The sequence below is a fragment of the Hyla sarda genome, chromosome 5, assembly GCF_029499605.1.
Source record: "Hyla sarda isolate aHylSar1 chromosome 5, aHylSar1.hap1, whole genome shotgun sequence".
NCBI lineage: Eukaryota > Metazoa > Chordata > Amphibia > Anura > Hylidae > Hyla > Hyla sarda.
The window spans coordinates 190,076,754-190,096,781 of record NC_079193.1 but is presented as its reverse complement, the minus strand read 5'-3'; positions in this window follow the sequence as shown (position 1 = coordinate 190,096,781).

Sequence of the window (20,028 nt, the reverse complement as noted above, 5' to 3'; positions counted from 1 at the left end):
GCCTGTTTGCAGCAGGCTCTACCACTAGTGCGCAGATAAAATAGATCAATGCAGTTCAACGGAACAACATTGATCTGTATGTAGAACCAAATGATTCAGAATACAATTCCACTCGGGGGACCAAGAAAGTGTGGAAAAAAAAATCTAATAAAGATTTCACACATATACATAAAACCCTTCTATATTAAAAGTTTATATCACCATCTTTTCCAATTTTCCATGTAAAAAATATGTAACACTAGCTTTTGCCCGCGGCTTCACTTGCGTTAAATTTGGGGTAACATAGATCTACTGTTTACGACCCTATAGTAATGAGGCCGCTCTGGGTAAAGTCTACAGGCATTCAAACAACACGAATTCTTTCAACTTTGATCGCCGCGTCTAAAGAGTTAATTCCGGACATCTGCCGATACGGCGATGTCCGGCATTAGCCACAGGTCCTGGCTGCTGATAGCAGCCGGGACCGTGCGGGTATGATGCGAGCTCAGCTCCGCACCACAGTGCCGAATATACCTGGCGTTCTGCGACAAGGGGTTAATTCATACAGACTTTGAACCCCCATTTCACCCCTTCAGGGGTGGAATTTTAGAAAACATTAAAACACGTGTTTCTTCATCTCTAATTGTTGGCCTAAAAACAAAGTTTCACCACACAACTGTCACGCCCCCTCCCATAGGCTTGCATTGAGGAGGCGGAGCGTGACATCACCCGGGGGCGGAGCCGTGACATCACAATACTCCGGCCCCGTGATCGGCAGTCATCAGACCCGGAGTGAACATGCTCCGGGGGCTGATGGTAATGGGGTGCTGCGTGAAAGCGGCGTGAAAGTAGTTGCCGGACCCCCGCGATCAGGCATCTTATCCCCTATCCAAAGGATAGGGGATAAGATGTCTTAGCGCTGGCTTGAAAGATTTAACTTGACTGACTGAGTGAAGTAGAGATTTCCCCCAAGAGCTTTGCTTACCACCAGGCTTTGACAATGCACCTGAGTGTCAGCCTCTTTTCCTGAGATTTGACGTGGCTGTTGAGTTTAGTAGACTTCTTTACTCAAGGCTTCTCCTTAGCTTGCTAGCTGGAAAACCCTCTCCTTCACTCTGACTTTGACTGGTCTCACACTCCAACTGAACAGTAGCTCAAACTGAACTTGTACTAGATATGCTCCTCCCTCCTCACACTACAGGGCTAGGTTTGGGGGTCCCCCATTGAGGCGTCAGGGTCACCCTGTCACTCCCTTAAAGGAACAGTGCATAAATGAACACATTACATGACACAACAATACTTTACATTATTACAGGTTGGACAATGGAGCAGTGGGCCCAACACATAGACAGCAGGGATTCCCGAGGCAATCTTTAGACCACAGGGCAGCCTTTTGTGCTGGGACACCACACTACTCTCAACTAGCTCGGAGTATAAGTAGCATTTATCATCCCCATGGCTACCACACATCTGAGATTTAGCTATAATTGTATCCAGTCCATACTGCTAATTAAACATCCTGATTTTTCCATTGACACATTTAGGGTAGGTTCACAAGTAGCATATCTGCAGCACAATTCATGCTGCAGATGCGCCAATGACATCCCTAGAGGGAGCTCCTTGCTGTACTCTTGTGATCTGCATGTCTGCTAGTTGAAGCAATCCGTTACTACGAGCAGACACACAGGGACCTGCAAGTCAGTAGTAAACTGCGTACATGCACAGTTTACTCACAGACATCATGGTCACTCCCCCTGCTCCCTAAGCTAGGCCGAGATGTTCGTGCAGTTTACCACAGGCTTGCTGATCCCTGTGTGTCAGCTCATAGCAGCGAATTGCTGCTATGAGCAGACATGAAGGACACACGGGAATAGTAAGGTGTTTCCTCTAGGGACGGTCATCGGCACATCCGCAGCATGAAATGCACTACAGATTTGCTACTTGTGACAATTGTGTCAATGTAAAAATCTGTTTAGTTATCAGCATGGACTGGATACAATTATAGCTAAATCTCACTCTAGGGACGGTCATCAGTGCATCTGCAGCATGAAATATGATGTGGATGCGCTTTGTGTGACCCTGTACAGTATTTGAATCTGCAGGTTTGAAGCTGTGTTTAGTCATTTAGTTTACATTTAGTTTTACATGTAAGGCCCCTTTCACACTATAAAAATTCATTCGTAATGAACGTCCGTCATAAAACTCTTGAAAATTGGCCGTTAGAAAATCCCATTATAGTCTATAGCTGTTTTAACCAGTTATCACCCGTTATTAATAACGGACGTTATTTTGTGACGGGCGATAGTAACGGGAGAAATAGTGCATCCACTATTCCTTCCGTTCATTCGCCCGTCACAAAATAACATCCGTTATTAACCTCTTAAGGACCCAGGGCGTATGGATACGCCCTCACACCCTGGGCCTTAAGGACCCAGGGCGTATCCATACGCCCTGGCATTTTCCGGTCTCTGCCGCGCGCCGGGCAGAGATCGGAACTGGATGCCTGCTGAAATCCTTCAGCAGGCATCCAGGGCAAACGCCAAGGGGGGCCATGTAGGCCCCCCCATGTCGGCGATCGCCGCAAATCGCAAGGGAAATCGCCCTTGCGATCTGCGGCGATACCGGGCTGATGGGGTCTCTGGGACCCGACCGCCCGGTAATTTCGCATGATCCCGGCTGTCAAAAACAGCCAGGACCATGCTAACGTATAGGAGCGAGGTGGCAAGCCTGCCCCCTCCTCCTATCCCCTGCGATCCGTCGGTTAGTTAACAGACCAATCGGAGGGGGGGGGGGGGGCGGTTACTTCCTCCCGTCCTGCCCGGCCCCTGAAAGTCCGGAGAGGACGGGAGGAAGACCGGAGGACGCGGCGGGGGACGGGGAAGTGCTGGGGACCGGCCCTGGTACTTACCTCGTCCCTGAAGACCCGGATCCCTGCGATGAAGACGTCGGCAGCGGCGACAGGGGAGTTGATCTTCAGCCGCGGTCGGGCCCTTTACAGCAATGCACGTCGCCGTAAAGCGACATGCATTGCTGTAATGGGACCCTGTAAACTACAACTCCCAGCATGCCCAGACAGCCCTTGGCGTCTGGGCATGCTGGGAGTTGCAGTTTTGCAACATCTGGAGGTCCACAGTTTGGAGACCACTGTGCCCTTCCAGATGTTGCAAAACTACACATCCTCAGCATGCCCTTACTGTCCAGGCATGCTGGGAGTTGTAGTTCTGTAACATCTGGCCCTTCAGATGTTGCAGAACTACAAATCCCAGCATGCCTGGACAGTTTACTCATACTGGGAGTTGTAGTTTTGCAACATCTGGAAGGGCACAGATTGGGAACCACTGTATTAGTGGTCTGCAAACTGTAGTCCTCCATATGTTGCAAAACTACAACTCCAAGCATGCTGGGAGTTGTAGTTCGGCAACATCTGGCTCTAAAGATGTTGCCGAACTACTACTCCCAGCATGCCTGAGAATGTTTGGGAGTTGTGGTTTTGCAACAGCTGGAGGCACACTGGTTGGGAAACATTGTCTGTTTCCTAACTCAGTGTTTCCCAACCCGTGTGCCTCCAGCTGTTGCAAAACTATAACTACCAGCATGCACTGATAGACTGTGCATGCTGGGAGTTGTAGTTTTGCAACAGCTGGAGGTCCCCCCCCCCGTGAATGTACAGAGTACATTCACATGGGCAGGGGGCTTACAGTGAATATCAGGCTTCAAGTTTGCGATGCAGCAAATTTTGCGCGGCAGCTCAAACTTACAGCGGGAAACTCGCTGTAACCCCCCGCCCATGTGACTGTACCCTAAAAACACTACACTACACTAACACAAAATAAAATAAAAAGTAAAAAACACTACATATACACATACAAGCATGCTGGGAGTTTTGCAACAGCTGGAGGCACCCTGTTTGGGAATCACTGGCGTAGAATACCCCTATGTCCACCCCTATGCAAATCCCTAATTTAGGCCTCAAATGCGCATGGCGCTCTCACTTTAAAGCCCTGTCGTATTTCAAGGCAACAGTTTAGGGTCACATATGGGGTATCGCCGTACTCGGGAGAAATTGCCTAACAAATTTTGGGGGGCTTTTTCTCCTTTCACCCCTTATGAAAATGTGAAGTTCGGGTCTACATCAGCATGTTAGTGTAAAAAAATAAATTGTTTACACTAACCTGCTGGTGTTGCCCTATACTTTTCATTTTGACAAGAGGTAAAAGGGAAAAAAGCCCCCCAAAATTTGTAATGCAATTTCTCCCGACTACGGAGATACCACATATGTGGGTGCAAAGTGCTCTGGGGGCGCACAACAAGGCCCAGAAGGGAGAGTGCGCCATGTACATTTGAGGTGATTTGCACAGGGGTGGCTGTTTGTTACAGCGGTTTTGACAAACGCAAACAAAACAAAACCCCACATGTGACCCCATTTCGGAAACTACACCCTTCACGGAATGTAATGAGGGGTGCAGTGAGAATTTACACCCCACAGGTGTATGACAGATCTTTGAAACAGTGGGCTGTGCAAATTAAAAATGTTGTACAGACCACTGTTCCAAAGATCTGACAGACACCAGTGGCGGTAAATGCTCACTGTACCCCTTGTTACGTTCCTCAAGGGGTCTAGTTTTCAAAATGGTATGCCATGTGGGGGTTATTTTGCTGTCCTGGCACCATAGGGGCTTCCTTAATGCGACATGCCCCCGAGCAAAATTTGCTCTCAAAAAGCCAAATATGACTCCTTCTCTTCTGAGCATTGTAGTTCGCCCGTAGTGCACTTCAGGTCAACTTATGGGGTACCTCCATACTCAGAGGAGATGGGGTTTCAAATTTTGGAGGGTATTTTTTGCTATTAACCCTTGCAAAAATGTGAAATTTGGGGGGAAACACCCACATTTTAGTGAATTTTTTTTTTTTTTTTTACGTATGCAAAAGTCGTGAAACCCCTGTGGGGTATTAAGGCTCACTTTATTCCTTGTTACGTTCCTCAAGGGGTCTAGTTTCCAAAATGGTATGCCATGTGTTTTTTTTTTTGCTCTCCTGGTACCATAGGGGCTTCCTAAATGGGACATGCCCCCGAGCAAAATTTGCTCTCAAAAAGCCAAATATGACACCTTCTCTTCTGAGCATTATAGTTCGCCCGTAGTGCACTTCAGGCCAACTTATGGGATATCTCCATACTCAGAAGAGATGGGGTTACAAATTTTGGGGGGTATTTTCTGCTATTAACCCTTGCAAAAATGTGAAATTTGGGGGGAAACACACATTTTAGTGAAATTTTATTTTATTTTTTTACATATGCAAAAGTCGTGAAACACATGTGGGGTATTAAGGCTCACTTAATTCCTTGTTACGTTCCTCAAGGGGCCTTGTTTCCAAAATGGTATGGCATGTGTTTTTTTTTTTTTGCTGTTCTGGCACCATAGGGGCTTCCTAAATGCAACATGCCCCCCAAAAACCATTTCAGAAAAACGTACTCTCCAAAATCCAGTTGTCACTCCTTCGGTTCTGAGCCCTCTACTGAGCCCACCGAACACTTTACATAGACATATGAGGTATGTGCTTACTCGAGAGAAATTGGGCTACAAATATAAGTATACATTTTCTCCTTTTACCCCTTGTAAAAATAAAAAAAATTGGGTCTACAAGAACATGCGAGTGTAAAAAATGAAGATTGTGAATTTTCTCCTTCACTTTCCTGCTATACCTGTGAAACACCTAAAGGGTTAAAAGGCTGACCGAATATCATTTTGTATACTTTGGGGGGTGCAGTTTTTATAATGGGGTCATTTGTGGGGTATTTCTAAGATGAAGACCCTTCAAATCCACTTCAAACCTGAACTGGTCCCTGAAAAATAGTGAGTTTTGAAATTTTGTGAAAAATTGGAAAATTGCTGCTGAACTTTGAAGCCCTCTGGTGTCTTCCAAAAGTAAAAACTTGTCAATTTTATGATGCAAACATAAAGTAGACATATTGTATATGTGAAAAAAAATTAAAAGATTTTGAATATCCATTTTCCTTACAAGCAGAGAGCTTCAAAGTTAGAAAAATGCAAAATTTTCAAATTTTTCATAAAATTTTCACATTTTTCACCAAGAAAGGATGCAAGTTACAATTTTTTTTACCACTATGTTAAAGTAGAATATGCCACGAAAAAACGGTCTCGGAATCAGAATGATAACTAAAAGCATCCCAGAGTTATTAATGTTTAAAGTGACAGTGGTCAGATGTTCAAAAAATGGCCGGGTCCTAAGGTGTAAAATGGCTGGGTCCTTAAGAGGTTAATAACAGGCGATAACAGGTTAAAACAGCTATGAAAAAAATCCCATAGACTATAATGGGATTTTCTTACGGCCGTTAGGGATTTTCTAACGGCCGTTTAACGGCCAATCTTCAAGATTTTTATGATGGACATTCATTACGGATGAATTTTTATAGTATGGAAGGGGCCTAAGAATAATATGATACTAATGGACAAAAAAAAGACACAATTTTAACTGTGTGGGCCCTTGAGTAACAGACACATCCTATATGACCAGTAATCTGTCTTCATAGAGTTGAACAGGGTCAAGCTATTCCTGAGTTCCTGACGAACCTATTTAACTGCAGTAAATGAAAGTGCTGCTTTAAATCTGTGCTTTATCGTCTGCCTGATTACAGCTTATAGCAAGTACAGTGCACAGTTGTTTCATTATCATTCTTGCTGTTACCATGGTAACTTAATTCTTATGTCAGTGCAACTCACAAAAAGACCTCATCTGGACAGCTAAGCTGTCTAGGAAATACTATAAGCAGAAGTAAAAAGGCCTTTATAGTCTTCTCATCCCTTTCTAAAACCAAATATACACATCGGGTAATATTTGGATGCTTAAAAATATGCTTTACCAGTCCAGTAGTGGCACTTTATTTACCAGATAAGAAAAAATACGGACAGCCCCGGAGAATGGTTTACTCACATGTTATGATGGTTAAGTCACAATGCATTGTCCCCAATTTATCAATCTGCCTGAAACTCTAACTGTCTGGTGTTGTCTACAACAATCAATTACAGCTCAGCTTTCATTTTACCGGAGTGAGTCAAGATATGAAAGCTGAGCTGTTGATTGGTTGTTATGGACAACACCAGACAGATTAGGTATTTTCTGATGTTAATGTACTATTTTATGTATTACATTCAGAGAGTTAATCCCCACCAAGCTGCAGACTCTGCATGATATTACATACCTAATATTAGAATTTAACAGGATGAATTTAAGCAAAGCTCATGCAAGATTATAAATAGAATGTTATTCTTCTTCAGTGTTTTACCACAAAGAAAGAGGTACTGCAGAAGTAACCTGAAATATGCGTGGAATGGAGACAACAAAGCATCTTCAATGAATTTTGGACCCAAATGTTATTCATTGAGATATCTTCATGAGACAACCCCTTTATGGATAAATGCCATTGTGCCTCATAAATGTTGCATCTTTGAGCAGAAGTATTTGTGAAGCTCAGTGGGAGTGTAGATGGTTTAGTAGGGAAGAAGGCCTGTGTGATGGCTGCAACCAGTAGTCCCAACACTGGTTAGCGTCTGTGTTATGCTAGTGACATTGGCTTTATAGCTTCTACAGGGACTTCCCATGCTTCATGAGCTGGCTCAGTGATGAGTGGTCTCCACAGCAGGAGATGGAATTTTTAATTCCCCTGGAGTACAGTCTGTGCAATGTCTGGCCTGATATCGTTTTGGGATGCCTGTGAAGATGAGGTGCAGTTAGAAGGTCAAACAATCCAAATTTAACTGGAAACAACTGAATCTTTCGAGGGAAAAGATATAAAGGGCAGGTTATGGCTAGAGCCAAGTAACCTAGAAAGCTGGTGTGTACCTAGAGTTTACTCCTTTACTCTATCCCTTGTGTCCCTAGTCCATATGGCACATGCAGCAACAATTATCTTTATCATCAACATAGAGGATAATGAAGTAACTCACCTATTGTGGTGGCCCAGTGTGAGCTATGCCAGCTGCTATGCCAGATATCAGATGGCTAAGGTATGTAAAGGGTTTTGGAGAGTAAGGTGTGTATTTTAGGTGCTGAAGGCCCAAGTAACTGTGTTTTTAATGTTGTATATGTGTCTTCCTAGACTGCATGCATACATTGAGTTCTCCAGCATGAAAATAGTTAATTTTTTGCAAAATGTGCCTTTCTGGCCAATGAATGCAGGAGTTGTCCCCACTCTACCCCCTAGACTTGGAGAAGGGGTAAAACTTGATTCCTGCTGAGTCTGGCCCTGGCTTCGTTCAGCAGCCCGTCTGTTTGAGTTTAGCCTTGTACAAACCAAAAACACATGTCAGCTTCCCTTTCCTGTAAATTAAGAAAGGCCCAGCACTCACCAGCTTTGCAGAAAAGGTGAAGAGAGGAAGGCATCCCACCGAAACGCATCCTGGTACTTGACACTTTGTGAATAAATATTCACCTTTTCTGCAAAACTGGTGAGCGTTGGGCCTTTGTTAATTTACATTGATCTCTTCTTGCCACATGCACCACCACCAGCTATGGAAGTGCTGACCACTATCTTCCACAGAGCTTCTTCTTCCTGTAACACATTCCTAAGGAGACTGATTTCTAGAGCCTAAATGTAGCTAAAGTCAGGCATACCTTCTGCAAATAGCCACATCATCACTAGTCTTGTCATTAAAGGAGTACTGAAGCAATAGACAACGTATCCCTTATCCACAGTATAGGAGATAAATGTCTGATCGCAGGGGGTCTGAATGTTGGGCCCCCCGCGTTTGCACTTTCCAGTAGGTGGCTTCGGCTCTGCATGTCGGCCGTAGCATGGGGCTCCCTGTATCTCTATGGGAGAGATGGAGATGCAGCATTCATGCATCACCTCCTCTCCCATAGAGCTGAATGGAGGGGGCGTGTCTGTCGACTTCAGTGAGGTCGACGATACGAGCATTAGCAGAGCGGTCGGACCCCCCGCGATCAGATACTTATCCCCTACCCTGCGGAAAGGAGATAAGTTGTCTATTGCTGCAGTACTCTTTTAAGCAAGTACAAGACCATGCCAAGCCAAAAGTCCCCCCACAAGGATTTTTCTGCCCTTCAGCATTTTTCCTCAGGGTTTTCTGAGGGTTAAAGGAGTAGTCCAGTACAACAAAACTTATCCCTTATCCGCAGGATATGTGTCCGATCATGGGTGTCCGAACTCTGAGACTCCCAGCTATCTCCCACCCAGTGCCCTGGTTCTCTGCATGAATGCAGTGTGTCGACCACAGCATGAAGCTTGGCTGACACAACCCCTCCATGCATCTCTATGGGAGAGCTGGAGATACCCTAACACTGTATCTCCATCTCTCCCATAGAGATACATGGAGGGGGCGTTTTGGCCACAGCTTCTTGCTATGGTCGACATGCCTCTATTCATGAGGAGAGCAGGCGGGCCTAGGTAAAGGGGATAATCTTTGTTACACTGGGTAACCTAACATAACAGAAAAAAAATGCATACAGAATTTCTGGGTTTAAGTACAGAATTAAGCTTACTCAGAATTACAGTGAACCCTTTTTAAAACATAACCTTTCGTTACGTTATTTAAAATGAATTTTGAAAATGTACAGTGCTGTCAGTGTCACGATGCCGGCTGGCAGGTAGTGGATCCTCTGTGCCAGAGAGGGATTGGCGTGGACCGTGCTAGTGGATCGGTTCTAAGTCACTACTGGTTTTCACCAGAGCCCGCCGCAAAGCGGGATGGACTTGCTGCGGCGGTAGTGACCAGGTCGTATCCACTAGCAACGGCTCAACCTCTCTGACTGCTGAAGATAGGCGCGGTACAAGGGAGTAGACAGAAGCAAGGTCGGACGTAGCAGAAGGTCGGGGCAGGCAGCAAGGATCGTAGTCAGGGGCAACGGCAGGAGGTCTGGAACACAGGCTAGGAACACACAAGGAAACGCTTTCACTGGCACGATGGCAACAAGATCTGGCAAGGGAGTGCAGGGGAAGTGAGGTGATATAGGGAAGTGCACAGGTGAACACACTAATTGGAACCACTGCGCCAATCAGCGGCGCAGTGGCCCTTTAAATCGCAGAGACCCGGCGCGCGCGCGCCCTAGGGAGCGGGGCCGCGCGCGCCGGGACAGGACAGACGGAGAGCGAGTCAGGTACGGGAGCCGGGGTGCGCATCGCGAGCGGGCGCTACCCGCATCGCGGATCGCATCCCGGCTGGAAGCGTAATCGCAGCGCCCCGGGTCAGTGGATCTGACCGGAGCGCTGCAGTGGGGAGAGTGTAGCGAGCGCTCCGGGGAGGAGCGGGGACCCGGAGCGCTCGGCGTAACAGTACCCCCCCCCTTGGGTCTCCCCCTCTTCTTAGAGCCTGAGAACCTGAGGAGCAGACTTTTGTCTAGGATGTTGTCCTCAGGTTCCCAGGATCTCTCTTCTGGACCACAACCCTCCCAATCCACTAAAAAAAAGGTTTTCCCTCTGACCTTCTTAGATGCTAGTATCTCTTTGACAGAGAAGATGTCCGAGGAGCCGGAAACAGGAGTGGGAGGAACAGATTTGGGAGAGAAACGGTTGATGATGAGTGGTTTAAGAAGAGAAACGTGAAAGGCATTAGGAATACGAAGAGAAGGAGGAAGAAGAAGTTTGTAAGAGACAGGATTAATCTGACACAAAATTTTGAAAGGACCAAGATAGCGTGGTCCCAACTTGTAGCTAGGGACACAGAAGCGGACATATTTAGCGGAGAGCCATACCTTGTCTCCAGGGGAAAAAATGGGGGGAGCTCTTCTTTTCTTATCCGCGAACTTCTTCATGCGTGATGACGCCTGTAAGAGAGAATTTTGGGTCTCTCTCCATATGATGGAAAGGTCACGAGAAATTTCATCCACAGCGGGCAGACCAGAGGGCAAGGGGGTAGGGAGGGGGGGAAGAGGGTGACGGCCGTACACCACGAAAAATGGGGATTTGGAGGAAGATTCAGAGACTCGGAAGTTATACGAGAATTCGGCCCATGGAAGGAGATCTGCCCAGTCATCCTGGCGGGAGGAAACAAAATGTCGTAAATAATCACCCAAGACCTGGTTAATTCTTTCTACTTGTCCATTGGATTGGGGATGATATGCAGAAGAAAAATTTAATTTAATCTTGAGTTGTTTACAGAGAGCCCTCCAGAATTTAGACACGAATTGGACGCCTCTATCCGAGACTATCTGTGTGGGCAACCCGTGAAGACGAAAAATGTGTACAAAAAATTGTTTAGCCAACTGAGGCGCTGAAGGAAGACCAGGAAGAGGGATGAAATGTGCCATTTTGGAGAATCGATCAACGACCACCCAAATAACAGTGTTGCCACGGGAAGGGGGTAAATCAGTAATAAAATCCATACCAATCAGAGACCAAGGCTGTTCGGGGACAGGCAGGGGATGAAGAAAACCAGCGGGCTTCTGGCGAGGAGTCTTATCCCGGGCACAGATAGTGCAGGCTCGTACAAAGTCCACAACATCCGTCTCCAGAGTCGGCCACCAATAGAAGCGGGAGATGAGTTGCACAGATTTCTTGATGCCCACATGACCTGCGAGATGGGAGGAGTGACCCCATTTGAGGATTCCGAGGCGTTGGCGTGGAGAAACAAAGGTCTTTCCTGGAGGAGTTTGCCTGATGGAGGCTGGAGAAGTGGAAATCAGGCAGTCAGGAGGAATGATGTGTTGCGGAGAGAGTTCAACCTCCGAGGCATCCGAGGAACGAGAGAGAGCATCGGCCCTAATGTTCTTATCGGCAGGCCGAAAGTGAATTTCAAAATTAAATCGGGCAAAGAACAGAGACCACTGGGCCTGGCGAGGATTCAGCCGTTGGGCAGACTGGAGGTAGGAGAGGTTCTTGTGATCGGTGTAAATAATAACTGGAAATCTTGATCCCTCCAGCAGATGCCTCCATTCCTCAAGTGCTAATTTGATGGCTAGAAGCTCTCGATCCCCGATGGAGTAGTTCCTCTCCGCCGGAGAGAAGGTCCTAGAAAAAAACCCACAAGTGACAGCATGCCCGGAAGAATTTTTTTGTAGAAGAACAGCTCCAGCTCCCACTGAGGAGGCATCAACCTCCAATAGGAAGGGTTTGGAAGGGTCAGGTCTGGAGAGCACGGGAGCCGAAGAAAAGGCAGACTTGAGTCGTTTAAAGGCGTCTTCCGCTTGAGGAGGCCAAGACTTGGGATCGGCATTTTTTTTGGTTAAAGCCACGATAGGAGCCACAACGGTAGAAAAATGTGGAATAAATTGCCTGTAATAATTGGCGAACCCCAAAAAGCGTTGGATGGCACGGAGTCCGGAGGGGCGTGGCCAATCTAAGACGGCAGAGAGTTTGTCTGGATCCATTTGTAGTCCCTGGCCAGAGACCAAGTATCCTAGAAAAGGAAGAGATTGGCATTCAAACAGACATTTCTCAATTTTGGCATAGAGTTGATTGTCACGAAGTCTCTGAAGAACCATACGGACATGCTGGCGGTGTTCTTCTAGATTGGCAGAAAAAATTAGGATATCGTCCAGATATACAACAACACAGGAGTATAAAAGATCACGAAAAATTTCATTAACGAAGTCTTGGAAGACGGCAGGGGCGTTGCACAGGCCAAAGGGCATGACCAGATACTCAAAGTGTCCATCTCTGGTGTTAAATGCCGTTTTCCATTCATCCCCCTCTCTGATGCGGATGAGATTATAAGCACCTCTTAAGTCCAGTTTAGTAAAGATGTGGGCACCTTGGAGGCGATCAAAGAGTTCAGAGATGAGGGGTAGGGGGTAGCGGTTCTTAACCGTGATTTTATTAAGACCGCGGTAGTCAATGCAAGGACGTAGGGAGCCATCTTTTTTGGATACAAAGAAAAATCCGGCTCCGGCAGGAGAGGAGGATTTACGGATAAAGCCCTTCTTTAAATTTTCCTGGACGTATTCAGACATGGCAAGAGTCTCTGGGGCGGACAGAGGATAAATTCTGCCCCGGGGTGGAGTAGTGCCCGGGAGGAGGTCAATAGGACAATCATAAGGCCTGTGAGGAGGTAGAGACTCAGCTTGTTTTTTGCAGAAAACATCCGCAAAGTCCATATAGGCCTTAGGGAGACCGGTTACTGGAGGAACCACAGAGTCACGGCAAGGGTTACTGGGAACCGGTTTTAGACAGTCCTTGGAACAAGAGGGCCCCCAACTCTTGATCTCCCCAGTGGACCAATCCAGGGTTGGGGAATGAAGTTGAAGCCAGGGAAGTCCAAGGAGAATTTCAGAAGTGCAATTGGGGAGGACCAAAAGTTCAATCCTCTCGTGATGAGATCCGATACACATTAGAAGGGGCTCCGTGCGGAAACGTATGGTACAGTCCAATCTTTCATTGTTTACACAATTGATGTAAAGGGGTCTGGCGAGACTGGTCACTGGGATGTTGAACCTGTTGACGAGAGAGGCCAAAATAAAATTTCCTGCAGATCCAGAGTCCAAGAAGGACATAGTAGAGAAGGAGAAGGCAGAGGCAGACATCTGCACAGGCACAGTAAGACGTGGAGAAGCAGAGTAGACATCAAGGACTGTCTCACCTTTGTGCGGAGTCAGCGTACGTTTTTCCAGGCGGGGAGGACGGATAGGACAATCCCTCAGGAAGTGTTCGGTACTAGCACAGTACAGGCAGAGATTCTCCATGCGGCGTCGTGTCCTCTCTTGAGGTGTCAGGCGAGACCGGTCGACCTGCATAGCCTCCACGGCGGGAGGCACAGGAACGGATTGCAGGGGACCAGAGGAGAGAGGAGCCGAGGAGAAGAAACGCCTCGTGCGAACAGAGTCCATATCTTGGCGGAGCTCCTGACGCCTTTCGGAAAAACGCATGTCAATGCGAGTGGCTAGGTGAATGAGTTCATGTAGATTAGCAGGGATTTCTCGTGCGGCCAGAACATCTTTAATGTTGCTGGATAGGCCTTTTTTAAAGGTCGCGCAGAGGGCCTCATTATTCCAGGATAATTCTGAAGCAAGAGTACGGAATTGTACGGCATACTCGCCAACGGAAGAATTACCCTGGACCAGGTTCAACAGGGCAGTCTCAGCAGAAGAGGCTCGGGCAGGTTCCTCAAAGACACTTCGGATTTCCGAGAAGAAGGAGTGTACAGAGGCAGTGACGGGGTCATTGCGGTCCCAGAGCGGTGTGGCCCAAGACAGGGCTTTTCCAGACAGAAGACTGACTACGAAAGCCACCTTAGACCTTTCAGTGGGAAACTGGTCCGACATCATCTCCAGATGCAGGGAACATTGGGAAAGAAAGCCACGGCAAAACTTAGAGTCCCCATCAAATTTATCCGGCAAGGATAGGCGTAGACCAGGAGCGGCCACTCGCTGCGGAGGAGGTGCAGGAGCTGGCGGAGGAGATGACTGCTGAAGCTGTGGTAGTAACTGCTGTAGCATAACGGTCAGTTGAGACAGCTGTTGGCCTTGTTGCGCTATCTGTTGTGACTGCTGGGCGACCACCGTGGTGAGGTCAGCGACAACTGGCAGAGGAACTTCAGCGGGATCCATGGCCGGATCTACTGTCACGATGCCGGCTGGCAGGTAGTGGATCCTCTGTGCCAGAGAGGGATTGGCGTGGACCGTGCTAGTGGATCGGTTCTAAGTCACTACTGGTTTTCACCAGAGCCCGCCGCAAAGCGGGATGGACTTGCTGCGGCGGTAGTGACCAGGTCGTATCCACTAGCAACGGCTCAACCTCTCTGACTGCTGAAGATAGGCGCGGTACAAGGGAGTAGACAGAAGCAAGGTCGGACGTAGCAGAAGGTCGGGGCAGGCAGCAAGGATCGTAGTCAGGGGCAACGGCAGGAGGTCTGGAACACAGGCTAGGAACACACAAGGAAACGCTTTCACTGGCACGATGGCAACAAGATCCGGCAAGGGAGTGCAGGGGAAGTGAGGTGATATAGGGAAGTGCACAGGTGAACACACTAATTGGAACCACTGCGCCAATCAGCGGCGCAGTGGCCCTTTAAATCGCAGAGACCCGGCGCGCGCGCGCCCTAGGGAGCGGGGCCGCGCGCGCCGGGACAGGACAGACGGAGAGCGAGTCAGGTACGGGAGCCGGGGTGCGCATCGCGAGCGGGCGCTACCCGCATCGCGGATCGCATCCCGGCTGGAAGCGTAATCGCAGCGCCCCGGGTCAGTGGATCTGACCGGAGCGCTGCAGTGGGGAGAGTGTAGCGAGCGCTCCGGGGAGGAGCGGGGACCCGGAGCGCTCGGCGTAACAGTCAGCATCATTAACATAAAAGATGCAAGTGTGTATGAATTACATGCCTATTTCTCTACTCCCTATGTAATTCATACACACTTGCATTTTTTATGCTAATGATGCTGACAGCACTGTGCATTTTCATAATTCATTTTTAATTTTGTAATTTTATGTTATGTTTTAAAAGGGGTTTACTGTAATTCTGAGTAAGCTTTATACTGGGTAACCTCTTTGAGATGTACAAAGCCCTTTTGTCTTCACACTGGATTTCATCTTGCCTAGTTGTCTATACCTGTCTACATCTGCATTAGGGTGCATTCACACCACGTTTGTGAGATCTAGCTGCCGGATCAGGCTGGAAAATTTTCAAAACCGGCTGCTGCTATATCTCTGCCGGACCGGCGCCAAGTATTATTTATTTAAATGCACCGACCGGAGTCAGATAGTAACTCTGGTTGCCCGTATCTGTTTTTTTGACCAGATTGAAAACCGTAGTATGCAGCAGTTTTCAGTCCAGTCACAAAACTGGATAGGGGACAAAAATGAGCCAACCGGAGTCACTATCCGACTCCGGTCGGCGCATTTAAATGAATGACATTTGGCGCCGATCCGACTGGGATACGGCAGCAGCCGGTTTTGAAATTTGCCAACATGGTGTGAATGCCCCCTAACACATGCTAAAGCACAAAGTCACAGTTCTGCCAAAAAGCATAGTCTGCGAAAGTTGCACCAACCTAAAGCCTAATTCCGATGATGCTCCGGCAGTTGGATTCCCAACTTTGTATGGTAATTCCAGCAAATCCGTATCTTGATTTGCAGTGATTGGCTGAGCGAGCCGTCACTGTTCAGCACAATGAGGCCATCTCTATGGGGCGCACTCAGCAGGAAAAAGCAGCTTTCAGAGGTGAGAGATGGAGCTCAGTTTTGGGAGATTGTGGGGGTGGGGGGACCCAGAGGTTTTACCTCCCGCAAACAGACACTTTCTATTCCCTATCCGCCTTCCCTGTAGATAGGGGATAAATTTACCTAAAGTGAAGTAGACCTTAAAGGCCAAAAGTGGCTGTGTTAACGCTGTACTGCCTAAAGGTGTACTTTTCCAAGCTACATTCAGAAGTCTCTTCCCTGGACTTTGTATAAAGAAACAGCTACATTTTAAAAAGGACATTATGAGTTCAACAAGGAACTCTGAATGTCACCACTTAGCTATAATATAACATTCAGAGAGAACATAGAGACTAGAGGAACTAAATACTAACAAGTACTTATAGTTAAAGGGGTACTCCATTGGAAAACATTTTGTTTTTTAAATCAACTGGTGCCAGAAAGTTAAACAGATTTGTAAATGACTTCTATAAAAAAATATTCACCCTTCCAGTACTTTTTAGCAGCTGTATGCTACAGAGGAAATTCTTTTTTGTCTTGTCCACAGTGCTCTCTGCTGACACTCTTTTTATTAGAAAAATACAAAACTTATCAAATACAAAACACAAAGCAAGCTTAACCAGCTATAACATAAATAAGAAATACTCTAAAAACCCTGCCTAACCGGCCAGCCCAGCTTTACTAAGATACTAAAATACTAAGATATTAAAATATGCCCAAAATATCTAAATCAAACACTCACACGCTTACCGAAAATGAACATAAGAAAAATAAATAAATAAATAAAATAGCACAACTTGGCTTGTCAAAATATAAACATAAAAGTTATCATTACCCGACTATAACTCAAAACCATCCATACTTGGGAACACGCAACAAGAAAACTAAACAGAAACCTCAAAAAAAAAATAAATAAATAAATAAAATTATTATGTTTTTTTACTTTTTTTTTTATATATTTTTTTTTACTTATTTTTTTACATTATTTATATTTTTTTATCTTTTTATATATATACATATATATATATATATACACACACACACACACACACACACATTTTTTTTATAAACAAAAAAAACAAAAAATAAAAAATAGCAATAATAATAAGAATAATAATAATCAAAATAATCATATCACACATACATTCACTTACAAAATGTCCAAATTAACTGGATCCTCTATCCGGGACTAATGAAAATACCAAAGAAAACATAAAACAGACCAAATAACTGAAATAAACAAAATAAATCACATATCAACACAACAACTGGTCCGGCTACCATAACGCTATAACATGAAACAATATGAAACAATATAGAAATAACAATATAGATATAACACAATATACGTACAAAATTACTAAATATACTATATAAATAAAATATAATATAAACAAAATATATGCACTACAGAAAACACCTACAAGATCAATAGAAAACCCTAGGAAAAACCCTACACTAAAACTGTACCCTCACCCATACCACCCCTCCTGTACATGGGTCAGAGTCCATACCGTTCTTACAGTTCACAAAGTCCAGTCCTTAACTGACCCATGTCAGGTCCCCCAAAGATGAACACCACCACCCACAAGCACACCCTCCCCACCTAGCACTCCTCCCAACCAACTTATACACAAACTTATACACACTGAACCACAAACCACTTTAGGCCCAAGTTTGGTCGCCTGTAAGCCCTTCATACCATATCAGCTTAAAAACAAAACAAAAAGCTAGCGTGCACATGCATCAGCCCACCACCAGGGAGAAGGATGGCAGACTTGATACATTCAAAATAATTTTACACTCTTTCCCTAACTCCCCCTACAATTCTCCCTAATCCTATCCCTCCATTCAAACTAACCCTGTTCTCATCCTATCTCTATCCCTATAACACTGTCCCTAACCAAAATAAAGGTACTCTACCTAAAAGGTCTAGTACCTAGGGCACATCAAAAGAAAACCCTCTCCATAGGAGAGAAGCCCTACTGGTACCAAGACTGCCATACTCCAAAGACCTGATCTTCCCGAGGTCACCAGTGATGTTCCTACAGACCTCCACCTCGGAGAGGATTTTCTGTTGGGTCGACACTAAACACCGTGCATTCCACGTTTAGTACCTAACCACTAAACTAACTAAGAATAAAGTGCCCCGTTCTCGGCCACCCAGGTTCCTGAATGCCCCATGAGCCCACTCCTGATAGGTAAGGCCGGCAAGTTGACTCCAGCCGATGGAAGCGCCCACCCTGTTGTAAACCCCTATATTAAAGGGACAATGAAGCAGGAAATGGTCCATGCTTTCCAGCGTGTCCCCGCACTCTTCTCGGGGACATCCCCGGTCATCAGAGTTCCTACACTTCAAATTGTCCCTCACATATAGCTTCCCCTGAAAGCAGCGCCAGGCCAAGTCCCAAAACTTCTGGGGGATCCTTTTCATGTTTAAAAGGTACAACCCCACCCTCAGATCCCGACCTGGGCAGTCCCTGAGCGCCAGAGGCTTCTGGAAGTGGGTCAACAGAACCCGTTTGTCAAGGAACTGCCTTGACTGGGTCCTGATCTCCCACACTCCCAGACCCCACCAACGTATCACCTTCAGAGTCGGGGTAGCGTAAGCCGGAAGATGCCCATGGGGCGTACGGAGGTCCTTCACTTGCCCTCCTGTCTCCCATTCCTGGAAGAAAGGCCGAAACCATTCCCTGCAGGAGAGTACCCACGGAGAAGCCCTCTCTGACCAGAGGTTTGAGATGTTAGCTTTCAAGAAGGTGTTGGTTAAGAACACCACAGGGTTTACCATAGATAAACCCCCTAGTCTCCTCGTGCGGTACGTAACCTCCCTCTTGACTAGGTTCATCCTGTTTCCCCATAACAGTTGGAAAAACAGGCTGTAGATCCTAGTGTGGTAAGCCTCTGGCAAGATACATACGCTGCCCAGATAGATAAACAAGGGGAGCAGGTACGATTTGATCAGGTGTACCCTTTCCCTGAGGGTCATAGACCAACTCTTCCATTGGTCCACCTTCTGAGCGGCATCCTGGAGCTTACCATCCCAGTTTTTGGTGGGATAATCATCCTTGCCGAATATGATGCCCAAAACTTTTGCTGACTCTTGGGGCCCTGGAAGGGTGTCCGGGAGATCAAACGTGGGATCTCCCCCTCCCAGCCAGAGACTCTCACACTTATCCCGGTTGATCTTAGACCCGGATGCCTCCGAGTAGCGGTCCACTTCCGACATCACCACATCGACCTCCTCTCGCGAGGACACGAAAATGGTGACATCGTCAGCGTACGCCACCACTCTCTGGGCGACATCCAGCTCCGCCAGACTCATCCCGACTCCCGCCAACGGCCCACAATCTACCCTCCGGACGAAGGGATCGATTGCGAACACATATAAAAGCGGGCTCAAAGGACAACCCTGACGGACTCCGGACCCCACCTCAAAAGAGCGGCCAGACCAACCGTTCACCAGTGGAAACTCTCTGCCCCTGCATACAAGATCTTAAGCCAATTAACAAAAGGACTCGGTAAGCCATATCTCAGGAGGACGGACCAGAGGTACTCGTGGTTCACCCGATCAAACGCTTTGGCCTGATCCAGGGACAGCAAGTACCCCTTCCAGAAACCCGCACTACTCCGCTCCACTGCCTCCCTGACACTAAGGACCGCACTTAAGGTGCTTCGGCCTGGAACAGAGCAGTGCTGGGCCCGCGAAAGGAGCCGGGGTGCAAACTTCACCAGCCGATTAAACAGTATCTTAGCCAGAAGCTTCCTGTCCGTATTGAGAAGAGCTATGGGCCTCCAATTCTCAATACGGCTGGGATCTTTACCCTTTGACAAAAGAATCAGGGCTGACCTCCTCAATGACTTCGGCAGAGTGCCCGAGGAGAGACACTCATTGAATACCTCAGTCAAGAGGGGAGCTAAAGACTCCTTAAAGGTCCTGTACCACTCGG